Consider the following 24,220-nt stretch of genomic DNA (forward strand, 5'->3'; position numbering starts at 1 on the left):
CGGCTCCAGCTAGCATACTGCTCCCGATAAGTGACAAAATAACGGCAACATTTTCCTATTTACATGTTGTGATTTTTATAGTCACAGCGTGTACAAATAACAAGGTCACATGAGACACAGCCGTCTTCTAACCGTATACATACTGGGAACTATATTCTTAGAAGGCGAAGCACTGCTACTTGGGCGGAGTGATTTGCTCGCAGCACATGAGAAGCCCCTTGGTGAGGAGCAGAGAGTTCGCTTAGAGTGTTGCGCTAATCACTCCGCCCAAGTAGCAGTGCTTCGCCTTCTGAGAATATAAGTGCATAATTCTTACTGTTTCATTACTACTGTCCTCCACATGTTCTAATGGAGTGCCACTTGAGTGTTCAGTGGTTGAACTAGGGTGACCACCCGTCCCGCTTTGCGTTTCACCGCACAGCATTTTCACCCCTTGTCCCGCCCGTCGCATATTGAGAAAATGTCCCGCATTTTCATCAGTCTGTTGGTTTTTAATTAGCATATTAAGAAAACGTGCATGCGTTCTTTTGCCTTTTTAAGAAAGCCTTTTATTTATTCTTTTTGCGGCATAGTTTTGCACCTATATTTTACTAGAGCTTCGTCAGAACAGAAGTAGGCCTACAAATAAAACAGCCGTTTTTTAAAAATCCTATCCAATGGTTGAAAGCAAAGGAGTAAACACGGTCACTAGTAGGTTGTGACGGCTGTCAATCAAAATGTGGAGCGGTGATTCGTTCCATGTGTTCACTGTCAGAAAACAAATGGATAATTCGGTAAATTAAAATGTAACATATTTTATCAACTTGCTTGCCTGCTGTTGTTGTTTTAATTCACATCCTTTCTAAAAATATGAAAGTTTTTGGTTTCATATATTCTTAATATAGGTTATAAGACTGTCAACGATCTAATTTCATGTTGTTTTATATTTTATTTGTTCATTATTTATTTAGTTGGATTTTAGTTGGACTGTTTCAAAAATAGTTATCTGCCTGCTGCCTTTTGGCTCAGTGATGTTGAATTTAAATGACATGTAAAATAAAGACATGTTATGTTATCTGGAAGGGACTATAAAGAACAAATAATTTTTATCAGCTGAAAGGCATAATACAAATGTTTTTATTAAGTTAGATAAACATTTATAACAGTTTGAGGTTATGTTTTAGTGTTGGTAACATGTCCCACATTGTCCCACGCAAACTTGTAATCGTCCCACATTTGGTTTGTTTGATGGTGGTCACCCTAGGTTGAACTGGTTTCTACTACTCTCTGTGTGGTAACACAGTAACAGTCACTGGCAGCTAGCCTGGGAAAACCCATAGACAGTAAAAGAAATGGACACAGCGACCCCATTGGATTCAGCGGAGACAAAGTGAAGTCAATTAGAAACTCTTACTTCTTGGGGGTCCAGCGTACTGCGCAGACTCAAACTGAGCTTGACGACGTAGATGTGACGTGAGCAACCCGTCTGTCTTCTAGTAGCTGTGTCAATGGAAATCTGAATAATTTCTTTCCGAAACTTGCAGAGACGGAGAGTGTGAGTAGGAGCTGTCCATGAGCTAGAAGCAAGAGAAACGTTTGCTATGTATTCTGATTAATTATTTTGTCACTTTGCCTCCACGTCCCCCTGATTGCGCGCGAGCTTCTCCTCCTGTCCATACGCTAATTCTCTACTGTGCGACAGAGAGTCGCGTGGTTATGACGCAATCGTTAGCTTATTTTTACAAAAATTGCTTCTACGGGGCCATAACGGAGGCTACAAGGTAATGGAGCCTTTTATACATTTTCGTGTTTCTTTAGAAATAAATAATGGACAAATGGCGTCTTTAAACGCCTCAGATGTGAAGTTATGCGCCAAAATGAATGGGAGTCAATGGGATGCTAACAGCAGGTGGGGGTCCGCTAGCCAATGGCGGCGCCCGGGGGTACCTTCAAAATAATAGAAAACCCTGCCCCCCTGGGAAAACCCAGACAACTTCCGGCAAATTTAGATTTGCTCTGCAAGTAGTCTGGCAAAGAGCTCATTCAAGCCCATTTCCATGCCGTCGAAATCGCGGCACCAATCAGAAACGTTGAGGCGGGCTTTATACACGATGATGATCGCTCTGATTGGTTTTAGGTCTAGCGGCGGTTTCTTCATTAGGGCGATTGGGCGACGCACCACCAAAGTGTGAAAGGGACTTCACAATCACAATCTCATTCAACAACAGAGTTACGCTAGCAGTCACTCACTGTTGTTCTGCCTCTGGATATAGTCCAATCAGCGCCAAGTCACGTTCTGTGGAGTACCGCCTCTTTTTGGGCGATGTCACTATGGCCGAAAATCGCCCAGACTGTTCCCATAGACTTACATTCAAAGATTTTTTTTTTCGAACTGTAGGCACTGCAATGCATTCTCTATGGGTTCCGGGAGGGCTCGCACTAACGTGCTTTCGTCATCACACGTAAACTTCACTTGTGCAGCGATTGGTTGAAACAAATTATACCTCTAATAATATTTAGCCATAAGCTGAAGTGACATCCAATAATTTCCTCAGTGCATAACTTACATTTCACGGACATATTCTCCATCTGTAAATGTTAGAAAGTCAATATTTCCAGCTTGTTGTCATGAGCTAAACTTCCGTGAACGAGCGCCGCCGCGTGCATGCGCGCCGAACAGACTAGCAATAGAATAGGAGCGCAATTATTCTGACTAAAATATACATTAGCACTAAATTATATTTAGCTAAAATATTTGTTGTTGAATATTTGTTGTTGTTGGTGAACATAAATGTGCTAGAAAATTTCAAACCTACATGTGTATTTTTATGATATTAGCTTTGATTTAATTTAATTTTTTTTTTTAAGTTTAGTAAATTGAACTACTTCTTTAAAAAGCATTATTTTGTTTTTAGATTGTAATGTTGCAATGTTAGAATGTAATGTGATTTGACCCCTTTTTTGGATAGACTGCAGATAGACAGCAAGGTTTCACTATGTTTGTTTTTATAACCTTCAATATGAACATTGTTTGTAGGACAATATTGATCAGGATATTAAATATAAAAAAAAAAAAAATTAAATACAGTTTTTTTTTTTTTTTTTATTCAAATAGAAAAATAATAATTAAATACTCAGATTATACCATACATCGCCATTTAGCCCAAAAATTCTGATTTATTTGGCAATTGGCTATTTCCCAACCCTACCGGCTGAAGTTTTAGCTAAACTTTAGGCTAATGATAGCTACATTATCACTGTTAAATTGCTATTTAACAATTAGCCTACATTCAGTCCTGAATTAATAATTCAGTTTGTTGCGCCCCCCACAAATTTTTTTAGCACCAGCCGCCACTGGGTCTATCCAATTGCGCCCAGAGGCATTTGAGCGACGTCCGTTGGTGAAGCACACCAACTTTTAAATGCATTATTATATTCAAATTGCAAACACATGAGGACAGTCTCCATGAAAGACCCACTGGCAGATGAACGCGCTACTACATTTCTCTCCGAAACGGTAGGAAATTAAATTAGATTTAATAGAGGATTTTAACTGTGACAAGATGATTGACGGGGCAGTTTAAGTGACAGGATGCACGCGACAGATCCGTCCTATAAAGATGATGAAGTAGTATGTCCCAATACAAAGCTTGCCTACTTTTTTGCTACACATTCAAAAGTAAATACATTTTCTGCACAAAAAGAGTACATACTTTTATGGCGTAGTGTAACTTAAAGGGGACATATCATGCTAAATGCACTTTTTTAGCCCTTAAAAGCATTTTGTTGTATATTTGGAGTGTTTAGAAGTACAGAAAAGATGAAATTATTCTCTTCAGGTGCTTCGTTGATATCTTTATATTCTGTTTTGGTCATATTTTTCAACCGGTTCAGATTTTTCTGTTATCTATGACGTTTTGTGAACTAATACATCACAGTATTTGCAGTGGAACTGCCAAATAAGGACATTGACTTCCGGTGTGGTATAGTATCCAGTAACCGTATAGTATTCGGTAACCCTGAGGACCCAATTAGTATGCCAGTAGTATGCCTGATCTAAATCTGTTCTCGCGATAACTTGTAGCTAACGTGAGCTGTTTTAGTGTTATTATGTGGTAGCTTTATGTAGAATGCTAAATCCCGCTGCTATATGCAAGGTAAGATTAAATTAAATTGTATATTGTATATGTAAACTGTGTATATTCTATAGCTAATATTTAAAATCTCAAGTTGCGTCAATAGCAGGAGAAAGACCGCGAAATTTAAAAATACTACTGTTAATGTGTCACGAAATGTAGTTTTAAGAGTTTTTCAGTCGATAATGTAGTTGTTTCAATCTCAAATATGTTGTTTGTTTATACAGATAGCGCCTATTTAAAAATTTGATCTGACGTTTTCGGAGATGTGAGATCGAAGGGATCACCGGGTGCTCAGCGCTCATGTATCCCGCTTGGAACAACCATACCTCGGCTGATGAGATGCTGAAGTCTGCCGCTGGTCTTGTGTATCGATCGTGTACGATCTTTGATATCATTAATCTATAATTTGTTCCCTGGCAAATCGTTTTGGCTGAGGGCAAAGTTTTAGTTTCATAATTTTATATAACGTTAAATTATTTAGGCTATTTATCTTTACCGTTGTAGCCTGCTGACTTATGTTTGACTGAATCGTTTTACTTAATTAATTTCTTGACTTGTATAGCTTCTTATACCTTTTAGGCTGCTTTTATAATGGCTATTATTGATCAATAAAACTGAAATTATAGGCTGCAACTAATGCAACCACACATACACACAAGTTCACACATAACTATGAAAACAATCTACAACATAGCGACACTTTATAGTTAACTTAATGAATTACTAACGTAATGATAGCAGTAGCACCAAAACATACTTTGCAAGATTAAGCGCTGTTTTATATGGATTAACCCTTTCATGCATAGTGGTCACTACAGTGGACAGCTATTAAAAAAACATTTGCTTACATTTGCACGGGTTTTGATGGCATAGTTGCACATCAGCCTCTTTATTGGACCCGGGTGCATCATCCTATACATTGCAACCAAGTGGCAAGCCGTTGTGTTTCGATTTTTTTCCCCTCCAAACCAAGATGGTCAATGGTCAGTCAGAAATGCCAAGTTGCTCCGGAATATTCAACCATTCCTTCTTTCCTAGGAGACTCTTGTAGTTAAAAAATTTTTTGCAGCATCAAACAATATCTAATGAGTCATATCACAGTTAAAATTTTCAAGTTTTGATTTTAGATTGGGAGAAAAATCTGATCAATTATCTGTCCACTGTCGTGGACCTCATACATCAATGGCTATATTTCAGCTACAATTCATACTTATACTGTGAATAGTGTTTTTGAAAATACTTAATCTGCAGTGACATTCATGTAAATAAATGTATTTGTATTATTAGAATGTAACGTGCTTACATAATGTATGTGATTTTATTGCATTTATTTACTCATAACATCAAAAAGTGATCTGATTATGTAATGCATGTTACTTGTAATGTATTACTTTGCTTGTAAATGAGTTATAAATGAGAAGAGTTGTAAATGAGAGAAAACTTCTTAATGAGTTTGTCTTAAAAGCCCTTAAAGTGATGAAAAAAAAAGAATGCAATAAATATTGTTTGCATTAAAGAAGAATATGATTTACAAAACAAAAACACAACCAGCCCCTTTAACCTTTCAATCTTTTTTGTTTAATACTATGATAATTATTTTTCTTGTTTTATTTGTATTTCTTTTATGCACCTGTTCTGTATATTCTAATGCAAAAAGTAATGATATTGCCATTCCGGTTGTACATGACAGAAAAAAAGAAAAAAAAAACGTATTAGAGATAACGTTTTTCACCAATACAATATTTTTGCACACATCGAAAGGGCAATTTATAATATATATATGTTACACAGGTTTAAAAAAACAAAACAATGTAACGCAATTCATCAATAAAATATTGTCATTTTTAAAGACACTTGAAAATGACCAATGAGAATGTCTCATCACTTTTTTTTTTTTAAATGCGGGACTATATATACGATTGCCATGTTTCACAGGTCCCTTTCGTCAGAAATTCTACAAAGTATCTCTGCGAAAATTTCATCTTTGGACATCTGTGCATCTCTCTGGACAGTTTCATCTCTGTGACCAAATATCTCTGGACAATTTCATCTCTGCGACCAATACATTTACCTTACTTAATTCAAAAATATAATTTAATTATCAATTTAACTTTACATTAATTATTGTGTTTTTTTTTCTCATCATCCAACATTTCAGTAAGTATATCCATCACCCGGTGTATTTTAATAATGTTTAATTGTAGTTATATTTTAATAAAAACGAAATTATCGGCCTGTAATAATTTTTACCGTTATAGATACTTAAGACACAGTTCAACATTATTGCATGAGCATGCTTTTCTTTCGAAAAAAAAAAAATATTTGCAATGTTATAGGCCTAATACAATTTGGACGAAAGTCTTTTTTGCCGAATGAACAATTAAAAATTAAAGGCCTCAGCTCGTGCAGGCACTTGCATAAATACATCAAAGCGAGTTTGAGCACCTTGGCACAGTAACATTGAATATATTAATAACTCGTGCTATCAAAGTTAACGCATGCGATTATTTTAGTCCAGTTTAACGCGATAAAAATAACGCAGCATTCGTTTTTTTTTTCTGTCATTCTTTAGCTAGCTTTACATTTAACATGCACTTAAAGCAAATGGTTTAAAAACATTCGAGCGCGAAAAGACACACACATGTCCTGACAGTCACTGGTGCGCACTGCGCAGCAGTAATTGGCAGTCGGCAACTGCAGGTCTTAAAGGGACAGCACCCAATATAGTTGTCTCACACGAGGTCAATCAAATAACAATGGGAACAGAGAAAATTACTCACTGCTCCTAACTAAAGAACTTTTGTAGCTTTAATAAGGATTCATTTATATCTAATTTATAAATTATGCAGTGCAGAGTGTTTACGTTTTATTCAATTTCTTTTTATTTCCCATATTTATCAAGACATCAGTAGCTGTATAATATCAGTGATACTGGCCTTCATTTATATATATATAAGTTATTAAACAAGTATTTAAAATATAATGTCTTTATTTAGTTATTTTATGTTTTTCTACATTAATCTGAAGATTAAATGTGAAATGATTAAATTATAAAATATAGTAAAAACGTATAGAGACTTGGGTAACACTTCATAATAACGTTCAGTTGTAGGTCATTAATAAGTGCTTAGTTAATGATGAACTAATCATTTACAAAACATGCATAAATGATTAGCATGTGATATACTAACATTTTATGTATGCTTTGTAATTTTTTTTTTTTGAGTGATTAGTAAATGAGTAACTAATTATTTATGAAACATGACTATGCGTTCATAAATGATTAATAAGTAATATACTAACATTTTATGTATGTTTTGTACATTTCGTTACAAGTAATTTACAAATGATTAGTTAATGATTAACTAATCATTTATAAAATATGACTATGCGTTTCATAAATGTTCATTATGTAAAATTTTTCTGTATGTTTTGCTCACATCAGGTGCACAGTGGTTAAAGACTCCATGTGTTTCAGAGAAGACAGCTGTCTATACCCTCACCAGTCAGCACTTACACTGCAGTGCACACTACACTACACACGACACTACACACTACAGTGTTCAACACCTGTTATAGATGTGTAAACGCATGAATAAATCATTTACAACACTTTTTGCATCCCCTAATCTAAAGTGTAAAATATTCATTACTTGTAAATGTGTTACACTTACCTGTTACAAATGATACTTACCTGTTACACATGATCTGTATGTGTATTCAAGCCATTTACAACACTTTCTGAACCCTCTAATTACTACATACATACAGAAAAAATAACATTATTTATTAAACATGTATGAAACGCATATTCATGTTTAGTAAATGATTAGTTAATCATTTACTAATCATTTGTAAATGACTTGTAACGGAATTTACAAAACATACATAAAATGTTAGTATATCACTTGCTAATAATTTATGAATGTTCTGTAAATGATTAGTTCATCATTAACTAACCACTTACAAATGAGTTACATCTGAACGTTATTATACAGTGTTACTGAAACTTGAGTGTTTACACAGCAAAAACTCCAGTGTTAAATTAACACTCCTGGGAGTGTATATGAGTCCACACTCAAAAGTGTAAAGTGTTAAAATATGAGTGTTAAATTAACACTCAAGAGTGTTAAAGTTAATGAGATAGGTAAGTGATTAATTTAGTGATGATTGAACATTATTGAAGACACCTGATGTTAACAAGCAGAATCACTAAAGGAGGAAATCACTAATTGTAAGTTACCATTAAGGTGATGGGTGTTTGCTTTAGTTGGGCTCTTGACCCTTATATGTTTACTTTAAGTTTTACTTGTCTGCTGTTATTGATTTATAACAGTCAGATGAACAAAGAAACAATGTGATCTGATGGTGTTGGTTATGTTTTGACATAATCATGTTGTGATCCGTAAAACAAAACTTATTGAGATGGCTTAACTTGTTAGTTACAGCAGCTCTGTGATTCTACAGCACATGATTTTCAGTATTTTTCATATAGTCCAAAAATATTTCATAATCATTGTTCTGATCAAAAGACTTTTAAATGAATTTATTTAGAAACACAGACATCAATAATCAGCCTGTGAATCTCAACAATGGTGACAATAATAAAGCATGTTGCAGTGTCTGCCACCAATCACAACTCATTAATGGCTCCCATCATGCATTGCGGTATGAATAAATTATGATCTGAATTGTCTATGTAATTTACTTTTCCTAATTGAATATTCTGCTCGTCACCATTGTTGAGATGCATAGACTGAATCTTGACATCTGTGTGTGCCTAAAAGAAAGGTTTTTTTTTTCAAAACAACTTTTAAGAAATCCTTTGTATTATATCTAAAATTCTGGATATTTATGCAGATTCACAGTTATGCTGTAATCAACAACATAAATCTAAGTCAGAAATAAGGATCTTAATGAGTTCAGTGATCATTTTCAAATGATGATTGTCATAATATAACCAACATCATCAGATCACTTTTTTTCTTTGTTCATCTGGCAGTTATAAGATACAACAGCCAAACAAAATTTAAAGTAAATGTATAAGGGTCAAGAGCCCGACTAAAGCAAACACTGATCACCATAATGGTAACTTACAATTTGTGATTTTCTCCTTCAGTGATTCTGCTAGTTAACATCAGGTGTCTTCAATAATGATCAATCATCACTAAACTAATCACTTAATTAGCTCATTAACTTTAACACTCTTGAGTGTTAATTTAACACTCATATTTTAACACTTTACACTCTTGAGTGTGGACTCATATACACTCCCAGGAGTGTTAATTTAACACTGGAGTTTTTGCTGTGTATGATTGTGATCAATCACGCTTAATCAGAAAAAAAGTGTATTTAATCGAGTTAATTTTTTGGATCGATTGACTGCACAATTAATACGTTTAATCAACCTAATATCATTACTTTTGCTTTGCATTAAAGTTATGTTACAGTTTGCGTTGCATGCTGAGGTGAAGGAGTACCTGGAGCGTGGAATTTACCAAGGGAACGCCGACGCCGGACGGAAGGGAATTGTCAGGCGTTCTACTAAGAAGTTCATTGTGCAGGGGAAGTAGAAAAAATATAATTGCCTTTTAATGTGTTATGTCTATTATGTAATTTACAGTATCCGCTACGTTTGCTTATGATAAAACAACAAATTTTACGTAATATTTTCTTCAATAAATAACATGATTTACTGTGTCAAGTCAAGTCAAGTCAAGTATATTTGTATAGCGCTTTTCACAATACAGATTGTATCAAAGCAGCTTCACAGTATTAAATTAAAATAATACAACAAGGTTTGTTTCGGAATTTATTGATAAAATCAAATTAGATATCCCCAGAATATCCCCAACTGAGCAAGCCAAAGGCAACAGTGGCAAGGAACCGAAAAACTCCATCAAGTGACCTAATAGTGTCCTAAAACTCCATCAGGTGACCCAATGGAGAAAAAAAAACCTTGGGAGAACCCAGGCTCAGTCGGGGGCCAGTTCTCCTCTGGCGTTTATTAACTAGAGGCCGGATTGTAATTTGAACTGTAAGATTAAAAATATTATATGAATGCCTGGCTGAAGAGATGCGACTTTAATCTAGTTTTAAACTGGGAGAGCGAGTCTGAGCAACGAACAGTATCAGGAAGACTATTCCAGAGTTTTGGGGCTAAATGTGAAAATGCTCTCCCTCCTTTGGTGGTTCTGGATATCCTAGGTATGACCAAAAGCCTTGAATTTAGTGATCTTAAAGAGCGCGATGGATTATAGGGCGATAGAAGATCCGTTAAATAGACTGGAGCTAAGCCGTTTAGGGCTTTATAAGTCAGTAGCAATACCTTGTAATTAATACGGAACTTTATAGGTAACCAATGCAGTGATGATAAAATCGGTGTTATATGATCATATTTTCTTGATCTAGTAAGAACTCTAGCGGCGGCATTTTGGACTAACTGTAGCTTGTTAATTGAGGATGCAGGACAACCGGCTAATAAAGCATTACAGTAATCTAGTCTCGAGGTCATGAATGCATGAACTAACTTTTCTGCATCAGAAACTGATAGCATATTACGTAGCTTAGCAATGTTTCTAAGGTGGCAAAAGGCGGTTTTCTGTAACATATGAAATATGATTTTTGAAAGACAGGTTGCAATCGAGTATAACACCCAGGTCTTTTACTGTAGAGGATAAAGTAACAGGACATCCTACTATATTAAAGTTGTATTGCGAGAGGTTTTGTGGGCGGTTTTTTGAACCGATAAGTAGTACCTCTGTTTTGTCTGGATTTAATAAAAGAAAATTACGCGTCATCCAATCTTTTATATCTTTAACACACTCTGTCAATTTGGATAATTTAGCGTTTTCATCTGGCCGTGATGAAATATATATTTGAGTGTCATCAGCATAACAATGGAAACTAATTCCATGTTTCCTTATAATATTTCCAAGTGGCATCATATATACTGAGAATAATAGAGGGCCTAACACAGATCCCTGCGGCACTCCATAGTTTACTGGAGTTATGATCGATTTTTCTCCATTTAAATAGACAAAATGGTAGCGGTCAGATAAGTATGATCTAAACCAGCTTAATGCTTGTCCTTGAACACCAGTATAATTTTGTAGTCGATCTAAGAGTATTGTGTGATCTATAGTATCGAACGCAGCACTAAGATCAAGTAAAACTAGTATTGAGATACAGCCTTGGTCAGAAGCTAAAAGTAAATCATTTGTGATTTTAACGAGCGCAGTTTCAGTGCTATGGTGCGGCCTGAAACCAGACTGAAACTTCTCATAGATATCATTTTCTTGCAAGAAAGAACACAATTGAGCGGACACCACTTTTTCTAATATTTTAGACATAAATGGAAGATTTGAAATGGGTCTATAATTTGCTAGGTTATTATGATCTAATTGTGGTTTCTTAATGAGAGGTTTTATAACTGCCAGTTTAAATGTTCTTGGAACATGACCTAAAGATAAAGACGAGTTAATAATATTAAGGAGAGGCTCTTCCACTACAGGTAACACTTCTTTCAGTAGTTTAGTTGGTATCGGATCTAATAAACATGTTGTTGTTTTAGAGGAAGTGATAAGTTTATTTAACTCTATTTGTTCTATAGTTGTAAAGCACTGTAATTGTTCTTGCGGGGTGATAATTAAGGCTGAATTATAAGGCGCAACTGAAGATTGAACGTTTACAATTGTGGTTCTGATGCTTTCTATTTTCTCAGTGAAGAACTTCATAAAATCATTACTACTAAACTGTAACGGGATATTTTGTTCGGGTGATGTCTGTTTATTTGTTAGTCTAGCCACGGTGTTAAATAAAAACCTTGGATTATTTTGGTTATTTTCTATTAGTTTGCGGAGGTGCTCAGCCCTGGCTGCTTTTAGGGCCTTTTTATAACGTGACATACTGTCTTTCCACGCGATTCTAAAGACCTCTAAATTAGTTTGTTTCCATTTACGCTCTAAAATACGGGTTTCTCTCTTTAGAACATGCGTAGTATTGTTGTACCACGGTGCTTTAATTTTCTCTCTGACCTTTTTTAATCTAATAGGTGCAACAACATCCAATGTTCTAGAGAGAATAGTGCTCATAGTGCTAGTTAGTTCTTCTAGTTCATCTGTTTGTTTGGGTTCAGGCAGCAGCTGAGACAGATCAGATAAGCAATTTGAGAAATTATCTATGGTGGATGGAAGGATTGTTCTGCCTGGTTGATAACGCGGCGCCGCATGACATATTACAGCAGTACGTAATATGCAAGTTACCATGTAATGGTCAGTGACTTCATCACTTTGCGGTATAATATCTATATCGGTTGGATCGGTTCCATGTGATATAATTAAATCGAGTGTATGATTAAGACGATGAGTTGGTCCGGTGACGTTTTGCTTGACCCCAAATGAATTTAATAAATCTGTAAACGCAGCCCCTAACGCATCATTTGGATTATCTACGTGTATGTTAAAATCTCCAACAATTAATGCTTTATCGACATTGACTAATAGGTCTGAGAGAAAATCTGCAAACTCTTTTAGGAAATCAGCGTAAGGCCCAGGCGGTCTATATACGGTAGCCAAGGCTAGAGATAATACACAGCAAAAACTCCAGTGTTAAATTAACACTCCTGGGAGTGTATATGAGTCCACACTCAAGAGTGTAAAGTGTTAAAATATGAGTGTTAAATTAACACTCAAGAGTGTTAAAGTTAATGAGCTAATTAAGTGATTAGTTTAGTGATGATTGATCATTATTGAAGACACCTGATGTTAACTAGCAGAATCACTGAAGGAGAAAATCACAAATTGTAAGTTACCATTATGGTGATCAGTGTTTGCTTTAGTCGGGCTCTTGACCCTTACACATTTACTTTAAATTTTGTTTGGCTGTTGTATCTTATAACTGCCAGATGAACAAAGAAAAAAAGTGATCTGATGATGTTGGTTATATTATGACAATCATCATTTGAAAATGATCACTGAACTCATTAAGATCCTTATTTCTGACTTAGATTTATGTTGTTGATTACAGCATAACTGTGAATCTGCATAAATATCCAGAATTTCAGATACAATACAAAGGATTTCTTTTGGATTTCTCAAAGTTGTTTTGAAAAAAAAAAAAACTTTCTTTTAGGCACACACAGATGTCAAGATTCAGTCTATGCATCTCAACAATGGTGACGAGCAGAATATTCAATTAGGAAAAGTAAATTACATAGACAATTCAGATGATAATTTATTCATACCGCAATGCATGATGGGAGCCATTAATGAGTTGTGATTGGTGGCAGACACTGCAACATGCTTTATTATTGTCACCATTGTTGAGATTCACAGGCTGATTATTGATGTCTGTGTTTCTAAATAAATTCATTTGAAAGTCTTTTGATCAGAACAATGATTATGAAATATTTTTGGACTATATGAAAAATACTGAAAATCATGTGCTGTAGAATCACAGAGCTGCTGTAACTAACAAGTTAAGCCATCTCAATAAGTTTTGTTTTACGGATCACAACATGATTATGTCAAAACATAACCAACACCATCAGATCACATTGTTTCTTTGTTCATCTGACTGTTATAAATCAATAACAGCAGACAAGTAAAACTTAAAGTAAACATATAAGGGTCAAGAGCCCAACTAAAGCAAACACCCATCACCTTAATGGTAACTTACAATTAGTGATTTCCTCCTTTAGTGATTCTGCTTGTTAACATCAGGTGTCTTCAATAATGTTCAATCATCACTAAATTAATCACTTACCTATCTCATTAACTTTAACACTCTTGAGTGTTAATTTAACACTCATATTTTAACACTTTACACTTTTGAGTGTGGACTCATATACACTCCCAGGAGTGTTAATTTAACACTGGAGTTTTTGCTGTGTAGGGATGTTTTTCTAACATCTAAGAGCGTAACATTTAGTACAAGTACTTCAAACGAAATAAACTTATAACCCGCTTTCTGAGTAACATTGAGAATATCTCTATAAATTGTCGCAACACCACCGCCACGACCAATCAGACGGGGCTCATGCTTATAGGAGTATCCAGGAGGAGCAGACTCATTTAGACCGAAATAATCATTTGGTTTAAGCCAGGTTTCAGTTAGGCAAAGTACATCGAAGCTATTATCTGTGACTATTTCATTTACAATAACTGCCTTAGGTGTGAGCGATCTAATGTTTAGAAGACCTAGCTTTAGAAATTGTTTTTGTTTACTAATAGCAACATTTTCTGTTTTAATAACAATTAGATTTTTCCTAGATCCTGCAGTAGATTTGTTATTTGATCTCACTAAACGAGGAATAGACACGGTTTCTATGCAATATTCTACACTAGTATTTATATCAGTTAAATTGGTGCAGCAGAGACTATGATTTGGACTTTTGGTTACTAGTCAAAAGGTATTTAACATTTTGGAGATGTTATCCGACAGAAGATCTGCTCCGAATCTGCTTGGGTGTAAGCCATCGGCACGGAAAAGCCTAGGACGCTCCCAAAACAGATTCCAATTATTTACAAAGAGCAGTTTCTGCTCATTGCACCATGACATTAACCATTCATTTAGCGCAAATAATCTGCTAAACTTTTCATGTCCTAGTCGGTACGTGGGAAGCGGTCCTGACACTATGATCGTTGTTTCAGGCGATGTGCTGCGTACCGTATCGATCAGATTCCTGAAGTCTTTCTTCAGAATCTCTGTCTGGCGCATCCTGATGTCGTTCACTCCCGCGTGCAGGACAACAGTTCCGACGCATCACAGCATCGCGTTCTGTTTCGCGAAGAGGGGAGAAGCGGTTTTGTGTGGATAACTCGAAAACCGGGAGGGTCGGAGAGAGTCTTGGTCTAGACCTGACTCGCGTCTTCCGCTGCGGACCTATGTTGAGAAACGCACGGAGTAGACGAAGTCGAAGTCAGCGGGTTAGTAACGTTAATCTCTGATTTGTGTGCATCGGCGCGTGATGTTTCAAGAGCTAACCGCCGGTCTATCAGCTCGGCTTGTCTCAATAAAAGGTCGTGGATCTGTTTCTCAACAGCTTCCAGCTCAGACTGCAGTGCGTGCAGCTCAAATGTGTCCTCACCTGCACCAAAAGGTAGACTACTTTCATCTGATATATTCGCCATTTTAACAGATGGACAGTAAGTTAGCAACAAAGCTACCAGTGATGCTATCAATATTTATACTAATTTATGACTGAAGTTTTAGATATAATCCGTCTTTTTAGTGGTACTGTAGAGTAGACGCACGATAGGCGAAAAATGTTTGTAAGTGAGTGTTGAGAAGACGCGTTCAGCCGTGATCCACGGGAGTAACCTATAGGAGTATCAGGGTTCGAATTACAAAGTGGCTTTCGGGGGAGCCTTATTTTCCGATCCTCCCTGACTGACTTTAACGCTTTTGGTGCATGTTCGGGTATTTAAAACAATAGGTTTACAGTAAACAGTACAGAACGTACTTGGTTACTTACGTAACCTCGGTTACCTTAGACTAGAGATAAGGGAACGAGTACTGCGTTGCCTTTCCGTGCTATTTCTCTCACGTCAGGTGTTTTCGCTTCAGTCGATTAGATCTGATATGGCGAGTTTTCTCTGTATTTATACTCTTCTATTTGGCGCGCAGAGTCTGGCAGGGTGTCAAGCGCTCCTATTGGATCGCGCGCTTCTGCTTTCTCGCCATTGGTTTGTGCAGTTGCCTCAGCACAGCCTATCAGCGCGCTCGCGCGAGCTCTGATGCTCTCGCTTGTGCTGCTGCAATGCGTTTTAAAATAAAGGCTTCAATATTCTCGAGAAAAGGAGTTTTCCCTTGTACAGAAAATCAAAATCTATATGCGACACAAAAAATGGACAGTGTTTTAGAGCTCCCCCTAAATGTCTCAAAGTAGGCTTTCAGGGGAGCCCAGGTCCTTTTCAGGGGAGCCGAGCTCCCCTTAGCTCCCCCGTAATTCGAACCCTGAGGAGTATCCAGCGTTGGATCACTAATAGGCTTGAGACGCGTCTGCTCAACAGTCCGCGTTGTAACTATGAGGGTTGAGCAGTAGTGCTTCTCAGTGAGGTAAAGTAGAAAATGTTTGTTGTAAGTTTAAAGAATAAAATCAAGATTTATAAATCAAATCGATGGAGCTCCAAAGACAACAACGCGTTCAGACGCGACGCATGCGCATTCGAAAACAGGAAGAGTCAGGAACATGGCGTGTGTTGCGTTCCCTCACATTACCTCTTTATGTCTCTAACACAGGTGGACATCTTTATTACAAGACTGCAGACGGATCAAACCGTCTAGTTGTCATGGATGAGCAACAGAAGGAACGAGTCCTTCGGGACTGCCATGACAGCCCAGCTACAGGTGGGCATCAGGGGATAACAAGGACATTTAATAAGATTGCAAGCGCATACTACTGGCAAGGCATCTTTCCGGACGTCACGAAGTGGGTAAGATAATTGTAGACTCAAATTCTTGACCCACGAGATGGTTTCATACAGCCCCTCAAGTGTAAATAATTAACTCATTGGTACGTTATGTAGAGGCCACGACATATTATATTGAGGCCACAAGATCATATTCTATTAAATACTTAATGGTGTTAAGTCGTGTCCTCAAAATCCTATGTTGAGTTTGAGACCCCTGATGTAGTTGTACAAAGTAATGTGTTTCTGTTGTTTGTAATGGTACAAACACCTAACATTTTTTTTTTAGATTGCCCAATGTCCACAGTGTCAGCGTAATGATACTATTAAAACAGTGGCTCCAGTGTTGCACCCTATCAAGGTCACTAAAGCCTGGAATGTAATAGGAATGGATTTGATGGGACCATTTCCAACCAGTCCTCAGGGGAACATTTATGTCCTCACAATGACTGACCTCTTCACCAAATGGGTTTTCGCCAAATCCCTGAAGTGTAAGACCGCAGTTGAGGTGGTTACAGGGGTCTTACAAGCATTTAATGCATATGGACTGGTTGAAAGAATAATCACAGACCAGGGGAGGAAGTTTGTGAACCAGGTTATTATTATTTAGTTAAGAAGATTTTATTATACAATTTTTGGGCTATATGTTATAATAATCTACCATGTCTTTGATACCTTTTTGATAACAGCTAAATGCGAACATATTTAAGGAATTGGGTGTGAAGCAGTGTGTCACGTCAGCTTACCACCCTCAGTCAAATGGACAGGATGAGAGGACAAATCAGACTATAAAGAGGTCATTGTCAAAGTACTGCAATGACATGCAGAATGACTGGGACGAAAAACTGGAGGATGTGGTGCATGCCATCAACACCTCAAAGCAGGTGATTGGAACTGCTTTAAAAAGAAATGATTATATGCAATTGATTATGTAAATGTAATTTGTTGAAACACTTTTTTTAGGGCTCTACAAAGTATACACCATTCTTTTTGATGTTTCACCGGCACCCAATCACGCCAGAGCTTCTAAACACAAAGGTAGTATCTGAGACAGATTGCTTTGTAGGAGAGGATCCGAATATTGTAATGCCCACACGGATAGTAGAGGTGACAGCAGTACAGGCAAAGCTAATTGTCTGTAGTATGAACTATAATTAAGCAATAATTCACATTATTTAAGGTATTCTATTAAATCTGTTTATTATACATTATTTTCATAAGGTGCGGGGTCACATTGAAATAGCACAGGGGAAGCAAAAGGCGGAGTACGAGTCCCGGAAAATAAAAAATGTGAAATCATTTCACATCCACGAAGGAGAGGAGGTACTCAAAGCAAACAAAAGAAAAGAGGGACGCAAAGGTGGACGTTTAGAGGGGAACTGGACAGGCCCTTTTGTGGTCGAAGACATTACCAGAAAAGGGGTTGCTACACTTGCAGACAAATCAGGCAACATTCTCCGCCAGAAAACCAATGTGTCCCAACTCAAACCATTCCTGCGGCGTGACATTAACCTGAATGGTGAGAAAGGCAGTACATTACAGTAGATGGGCCACTTTTTGAAGTAAATGTTTATTTAAATGCAAATTTAAAATATTACATATACAACCTTTTTCAGTGAATATTCATGATGACCATGATTCTTACTGCCTGAAGACAGACATGGCAGGAGGTGATGCATCACGCACAGGTATGCTTTATTTGATTTGCTTTTAAAAAAGTACAACTTTAACAAAGATTTGTGACTGATCCAAATGTGTTTACAGAAATTGAAAAAAAAAATCCGTTTTCAGTGGATCGCTTTCACATCTTGGAGCTAGAAGAGGTAAGATGTCAAATAAATGGAAGTCTGTTATATATTATATAATATTATATATGTAAGACAATTACAAAGCATTTTTTTTTTCTAAGAAATGTATATGCGCATTTTGAGTGAGGAAACCGACAGAAAGCGGCCACTCATTCAGTTTCCGAGATGCCAGGCCACAGTTGAAGATTTCGAGACACTGTGTCCACAGAAATAAAGTTTCCCATGGCTGAAAGACGACGTTAGAATTTTAATTTGATAACATTTTTGAGACATATTTGTAATAGCTCTAATTAGTCCCGGTTTCCAGAAAACGTCCAAACAAAAAGCTCCAAAAGGGCCAAATTTCATCCCAAAATTTCACTGTATGCGAGTCTCTATTTGCCCCAATGGAATAAATGCTTTGTGGGATCTCCATATCTCAGCTCTGGAAGGCTCTAGAGCCTCCAATCATGCATTCATGTCTATGTCTCAGCACCCTCTAACAGAATCCAAGATTTCAAGAATATCCAAGAAACTTTATTTTTCGACCCAAAATATCTGTAAGGGGTACGTACGTACACTGTATAGTTTTTTTGGGTTGAAAAATAAAGTTTCTCGGATATTCTCGAAACCGTGGATTCTGTTAGAGGGTGCTGAGACATAGACATGAATGCATGATTGGAGAAATTTTGGGACTCAGGCAAGATGCGTCCAATGGCAGCTTATTTGTATGGGCGTTTGTACACGAACCTCCTATTTGTACTTCTTATATTATTCAACAACATTTCATTGAAATCTACTATTTCTTTTAGATTCTTGACACAAGGATTGCACAGCTCTGTAAAGCACATGGTGGAACTGCTTTACAGGTGCACACGTTCGTGCTCTGGTGGCGATCCTTCACTATCAAGAAACATGTGGATGACAGTCACATTTCTTGTCTGAAGGTAAATGAAAATCTATTAAATAAATTTCAAGGGCAGGGGACACATTTACTTACTTAAAAATATTTTAAAGGACCTTGATGAGAATGACACAGTCCTTATTCCAAGAATTGTTGGTGGACAGAGCCCCGAAAAGGGAAACCACTTCATTTTGTGGATATGTGTGGTTAAAAAAATACATTTTTACTCAACAGTTGTTACTTTGGTTAAAGCGGTTTCTGTTTATGTTGTAAAGGTCTTGGATGGTTTGCTGAATCGTATTCGAGTTTACGACCAGCCAGTCCATCCATGACACCCAGGTTCAACGAGCTAACTACGTTCTGCTGTGTTGCACCTTTGGGCTTGTATATCAAAGTAAAAACGGTGAGTGATGTTCCATAGCACTAAAGACTGTGCAAGTGTACAGTTGCACATGACGTGTTGCAGCATGTTTGTGTGTTTTTGCAGAGTTCCCTCAAGCCAGTCCATGACACCTAGTCCAGCCTACTCGCCTACCAGGTCACGACCCCACCATCTAAAGGGGAAATTGACTGACTGCATCATCTAGGCCTTAGGATGGTTCCACAAAGAATTGACTGCATATACAACATGAATTTACTTCTAACTAAAGATTTGACTTTTCATACAGCAAAAGACACTGCATCTATTTGTGTCTCATTAGTTCTCAAAAAACTTTAACCTTACAGTTCATTAAATATTTGAACACAGCTAACTCAACATTAATTGTTTTTAAATCTTCACAATGTATAGCCAGAGAACTATCACAAAAGTATTTAGGAAAGTAAAGACATACAAAAGTATGTCTGTTTAAAGCTGCTTTGTATTGTTGTGTATTTTTAAAAGCTCTATAAATGTCCTAAAAGATGTGCATTTTGCTTGTAGTTTTGTGTTAATAAAAATGTAATACATTACATCTCATAATTCAGTTGAATTCATTATGTATTGTATTGTGTAATTTAATAAATATTTTATACAAGTTTTGGTTCACTAATTTTATTACATTAAATGTTATTGTGTTGTATGATGTTCTGTATTAAGAATTAATTATGCCATAAATCATATGCATTAGTACACAAATGACATGCTTGTAATAAAAAAAAGCATATTAATGCCCTATACATACTTAAAAATGGTATTTCTTTAAAATAAAAGATTAGTATATTAATTAAGTAGTTTGATTACATTAAGATTTGTGATTCTATAATTTTATTATACTGTTCTTTCATCAAGTTTTGACAACCAATTAATATTTATACCCACAAAACATAGCTAGCATTCTGTAATTTATTTAAATGTCTAAACTGTTAATACGAAAAATAGTAATATACACAAATAAACACTACACTACGAATTGCTGTGAATACGGTAAGGCAGTATCAGTGCAGTATAAGCTCAGGTAAAGCTCATAGCACGATCGTCGGATAACGTTAGCTGTATGCTATGCTAGGGCTGGGCGATTTAAATCGCGATATTGTTATGCGCATCTCGTCAGTAAAGCCGGTTCCTTGATTAGTAGTAAATCACCATCACCTGCTTTCAGATGGAGCGGCATTTACTACAAAGAGCCGTAGTTAACTGACAAGCTGAGCCATATCGCATTAATAACGCGGACGTATCGCCAGCGATTTTTAATGCGATATGGCTCAGCTTGTCAGTTAACTACGGCTCTTTGTACACAGCAAAACCTCCAGTGTTAAATTAACACCCCTGGGAGTGTATGAGTCCACACTCAAGAGTGTTTAAGTTAATGAGATAACTAAGTGATTAATTTAGTGATGATTGAGCATTATTGAAGACACCTGATGTTAACAAGCAGAATCACTGAAGGAGAAAATCGCAAATTGTAAGTTACCATTATTGTGATGGGTAGTTGCTTTAGTTGGGCTCTGAGCCTTTCATGTGTTGGCTACTTTAGATTTTGTTTGATGGTTGTATCTGAGTTAAAACTGCCAGTTAAACTAAGAATAAAAAGTGATCTGTGTTGGATATTATGACAATCATCATTTGAACTTGATCACTGAGCTTATTAAGATCCTTCTTTCTGAATTCGATTTATGTTGTTGGTTAAAGCATAACTGTGAATCTAAATAAATGGCCAGAATTTTTGATATAATATAAAGGATTTCTTAAAAGTTTTTAAAAGAAAAATCATTCTCTTAGGCACACACAGATGTCAAGATTCAGTCTATGCATGTCAACAATGGTGAGGAGCAGAATAGTCAATTAGGAAAAGTAAATTACATAGACAATTCAGATCATAATTTATTCATACCGCAATGCATGATGGGAGCCATTAATGAGTTGTGATTGGTGGCAGCCACTGCAACATGCTTTATTATTGTCACCATTGTTGAGATTCACAGGCTGATTATTGATGTTTGTGTTTTAAATAAATATGTCTGAACATCTTTTTGATCAGATCAATGTTTATTAAATATTTTGAATTATAAGTAAAGTCCTGATAATCATAGGCTGGAGAATCACAAAACTACTGCTAACAAGTTAAACCAAACTATCTTAATATGTTTCATTTTTCAGATCACAGTATGATTATGTCAAAACATAACCAACACTATAAGATAACATTTTACTTTGTTCATTTAACTGTTATAAATCAATAACAGCAGACAAACAACAGTAAATATTAAAGTAAACATATAATGGTCAAGAGCCCAACTAAAGCAAACACCCATCACCTTAATGGTAACTTACAATTTGTGATTTTCTCCTTCAGTGATTCTGCTTGTTAACATCAGGTGTCTTCAATAATGCTCAATCATCACTAAATTAATCACTTAATTATCTCCTCAGCCCTAAATGCCGCTCCATCTGAAAGCAGGTGATGGTGATTTACTACTAATCAAGGAACCGGCTTTACTGACGAGCTGCGCATATCAATATCGCGATTTAAATCGCCCAGCCCTATGCTATGCTACTATCTAAGCTAACTAAAAAACACACTAACAACGAGAAATGTTTAATTTCACAATCTATAGCTTCGGTTAAATACTAGTATATGAAACGTTTAATTTAAAATACATTAAATACATTAATGACTCGTTATAACGTAGTACAAAAGTCTTCAATAATAAAGTGATTTTGTATGATTTGTAACCAGGCACTAAAGCGATTACCCATAAAACGTGCTTTGAACCAATCGGATTGCTTGGGTCCTCAGCCCGGACCCATCACTTCAGAGTTACCAGAGAATGTCTAATAGGAAGAGAATTGGCACTCTCTGCTTACTTCCGGTTTCTGGACTGGCTGCAGTAACACGTCTCTGTCCATGCGGGGGCGCTCGCAGGCGAGTGCAGAATGAATGGAGGTCTATGGCGAAAAACCCTCAAAATCCACTTTTCTCAGGATACTTATTTGGTTTAAAAAGTCTTTTAAAATGTCAATGACGTCAGAATGCTGACGTCATTAGCAGAATGCTAGCGTGTTATGGCCAACAACAACTCAACCTGTAAGAAATCGAAAAGAAATAAGTACTCGTTCATTCAACTTTCGACCTATAACCCATGTTGAACTTGCAAAACCTACAATAAAATCTGAGATTTCTCAACGGCAATCGGGTGAAAGAGACACATTTAGCCGTCTAGCCCCATAGACTCCCATTCAGTCTGCACTCGCCCGCGATCACCTCCAGTGGAATTCTAATGGAACTGCAACCAAGATCGATACAATGGGGCTAATAGGAAGTGCCAAGGCTCTCCGTAGACGGGCTCTGGAGTTACCGGATACTTCACCACACCGGATGGGATGGAGAAATAATTACTCTTTGAAGCTTTGATATGTTTCTCTGACTGTTTTGGTACAAGATTCTAAGCATCGGGAGTTTTGAAAACAGTGTCAATGTGGCAGGTAAAATGTAATGTAAAGCAGCCATAAACCAGAGCGCAAAGCTCTGTTTTAAATCCTGACAGCGCTAAAAGTGTTAATTTTCTGAATAATTCACATATTGAAGTGTAGCAATACATAAATAATAATAATACCAGACTTTTTTGAGGCAAGAAAATGGTGTTCTAATTATTTTATGCTGTTTATATAGCAGAATGGTCGGAATGATGGTCCAGTCATATTTATTCACGCAGCGCTTTTTACAATACAGGTTGTTTTGTTTCAAAGCAGCTTTACAGTGACACGCAAACTAAAGCATTCGTGTGAAAGTGGAGCTTTAATTTTTATTGATCATGTGTTTCTCTTAAAACAGGCATGGAGATTCTTGAGAAATTGCGCTGCGAGTGAATCAGCATGATCAAAATCTTACGCGGTCATATTTTGCTTTAACTCCGTCAATTTTTGCAAGTGTTAAACAGCATTTAAAACTGTTAAATGTCTTCTTTTATTTGTGTATACTCATAATAAAAACAAAATGTTGTGTTTTTCGTAAAATAAAGAAAATAAACATGATCCGCGTTCTGCCGTCTCACTTTAGTTCATTCTGAAACGCGACAGAAAATGATCTTTCACATGTCTCAACTCTACACAGGGACATTCTGGACATTCTCAACTCTGGACATTTGCAACTCCTGAAAATCAGCCTGAGCCAGGCCCCTCCTTCTTCTATATTGGTAAAGGGTTTCTTGAAATTCCTGTTGTTTTTCTAATGTTCCCCCGTTCTAGTTCACCCATTAAAGCATTTGTCCACCCTGTCATGCCAAGTTCCACCCTGTCACTTTGTTGTCCACCCTGTCATTTTCAACTTTTATGATGAAAATAAACTAATTATTTTAACAAGTTAACAAAACCTTGTGTGTGATTTCTTAATAAACAAATGAGGGCAGGTTAGTATTGTTTTAAAGTTTGACTAAATATCTTTGTTGTTAGATTTTATTTAGAATAGAATGTGCAACTATCACATATTTTATTGGGCAATAGGCCTACATATTTAAGCAGTAACTTCATTATTATCACAATACTTTTAACATTAACTAAAATGTTTTGTTGGGAAAGGG

The 24,220-nt window shown here is 36.5% G+C and overlaps 1 long non-coding RNA gene across 1 annotated transcript; it reads left to right on the forward strand.

The window, feature by feature from the left end:
* Positions 1-3,970: 3,970 nt before the first annotated feature.
* Positions 3,971-19,419, forward strand: LOC311305557. The gene is made up of 4 exons (XR_014630024.1): positions 3,971-4,136; positions 4,343-4,494; positions 19,131-19,265; positions 19,336-19,419. It is a non-coding gene; the product is annotated as an uncharacterized lncRNA (long non-coding RNA).
* Positions 19,420-24,220: the final 4,801 nt, after the last annotated feature.

This window comes from Rutilus rutilus, assembly GCF_951802725.1.
Source record: "Rutilus rutilus genome assembly, chromosome: 1".
Taxonomy (NCBI): domain Eukaryota; kingdom Metazoa; phylum Chordata; class Actinopteri; order Cypriniformes; family Leuciscidae; genus Rutilus; species Rutilus rutilus.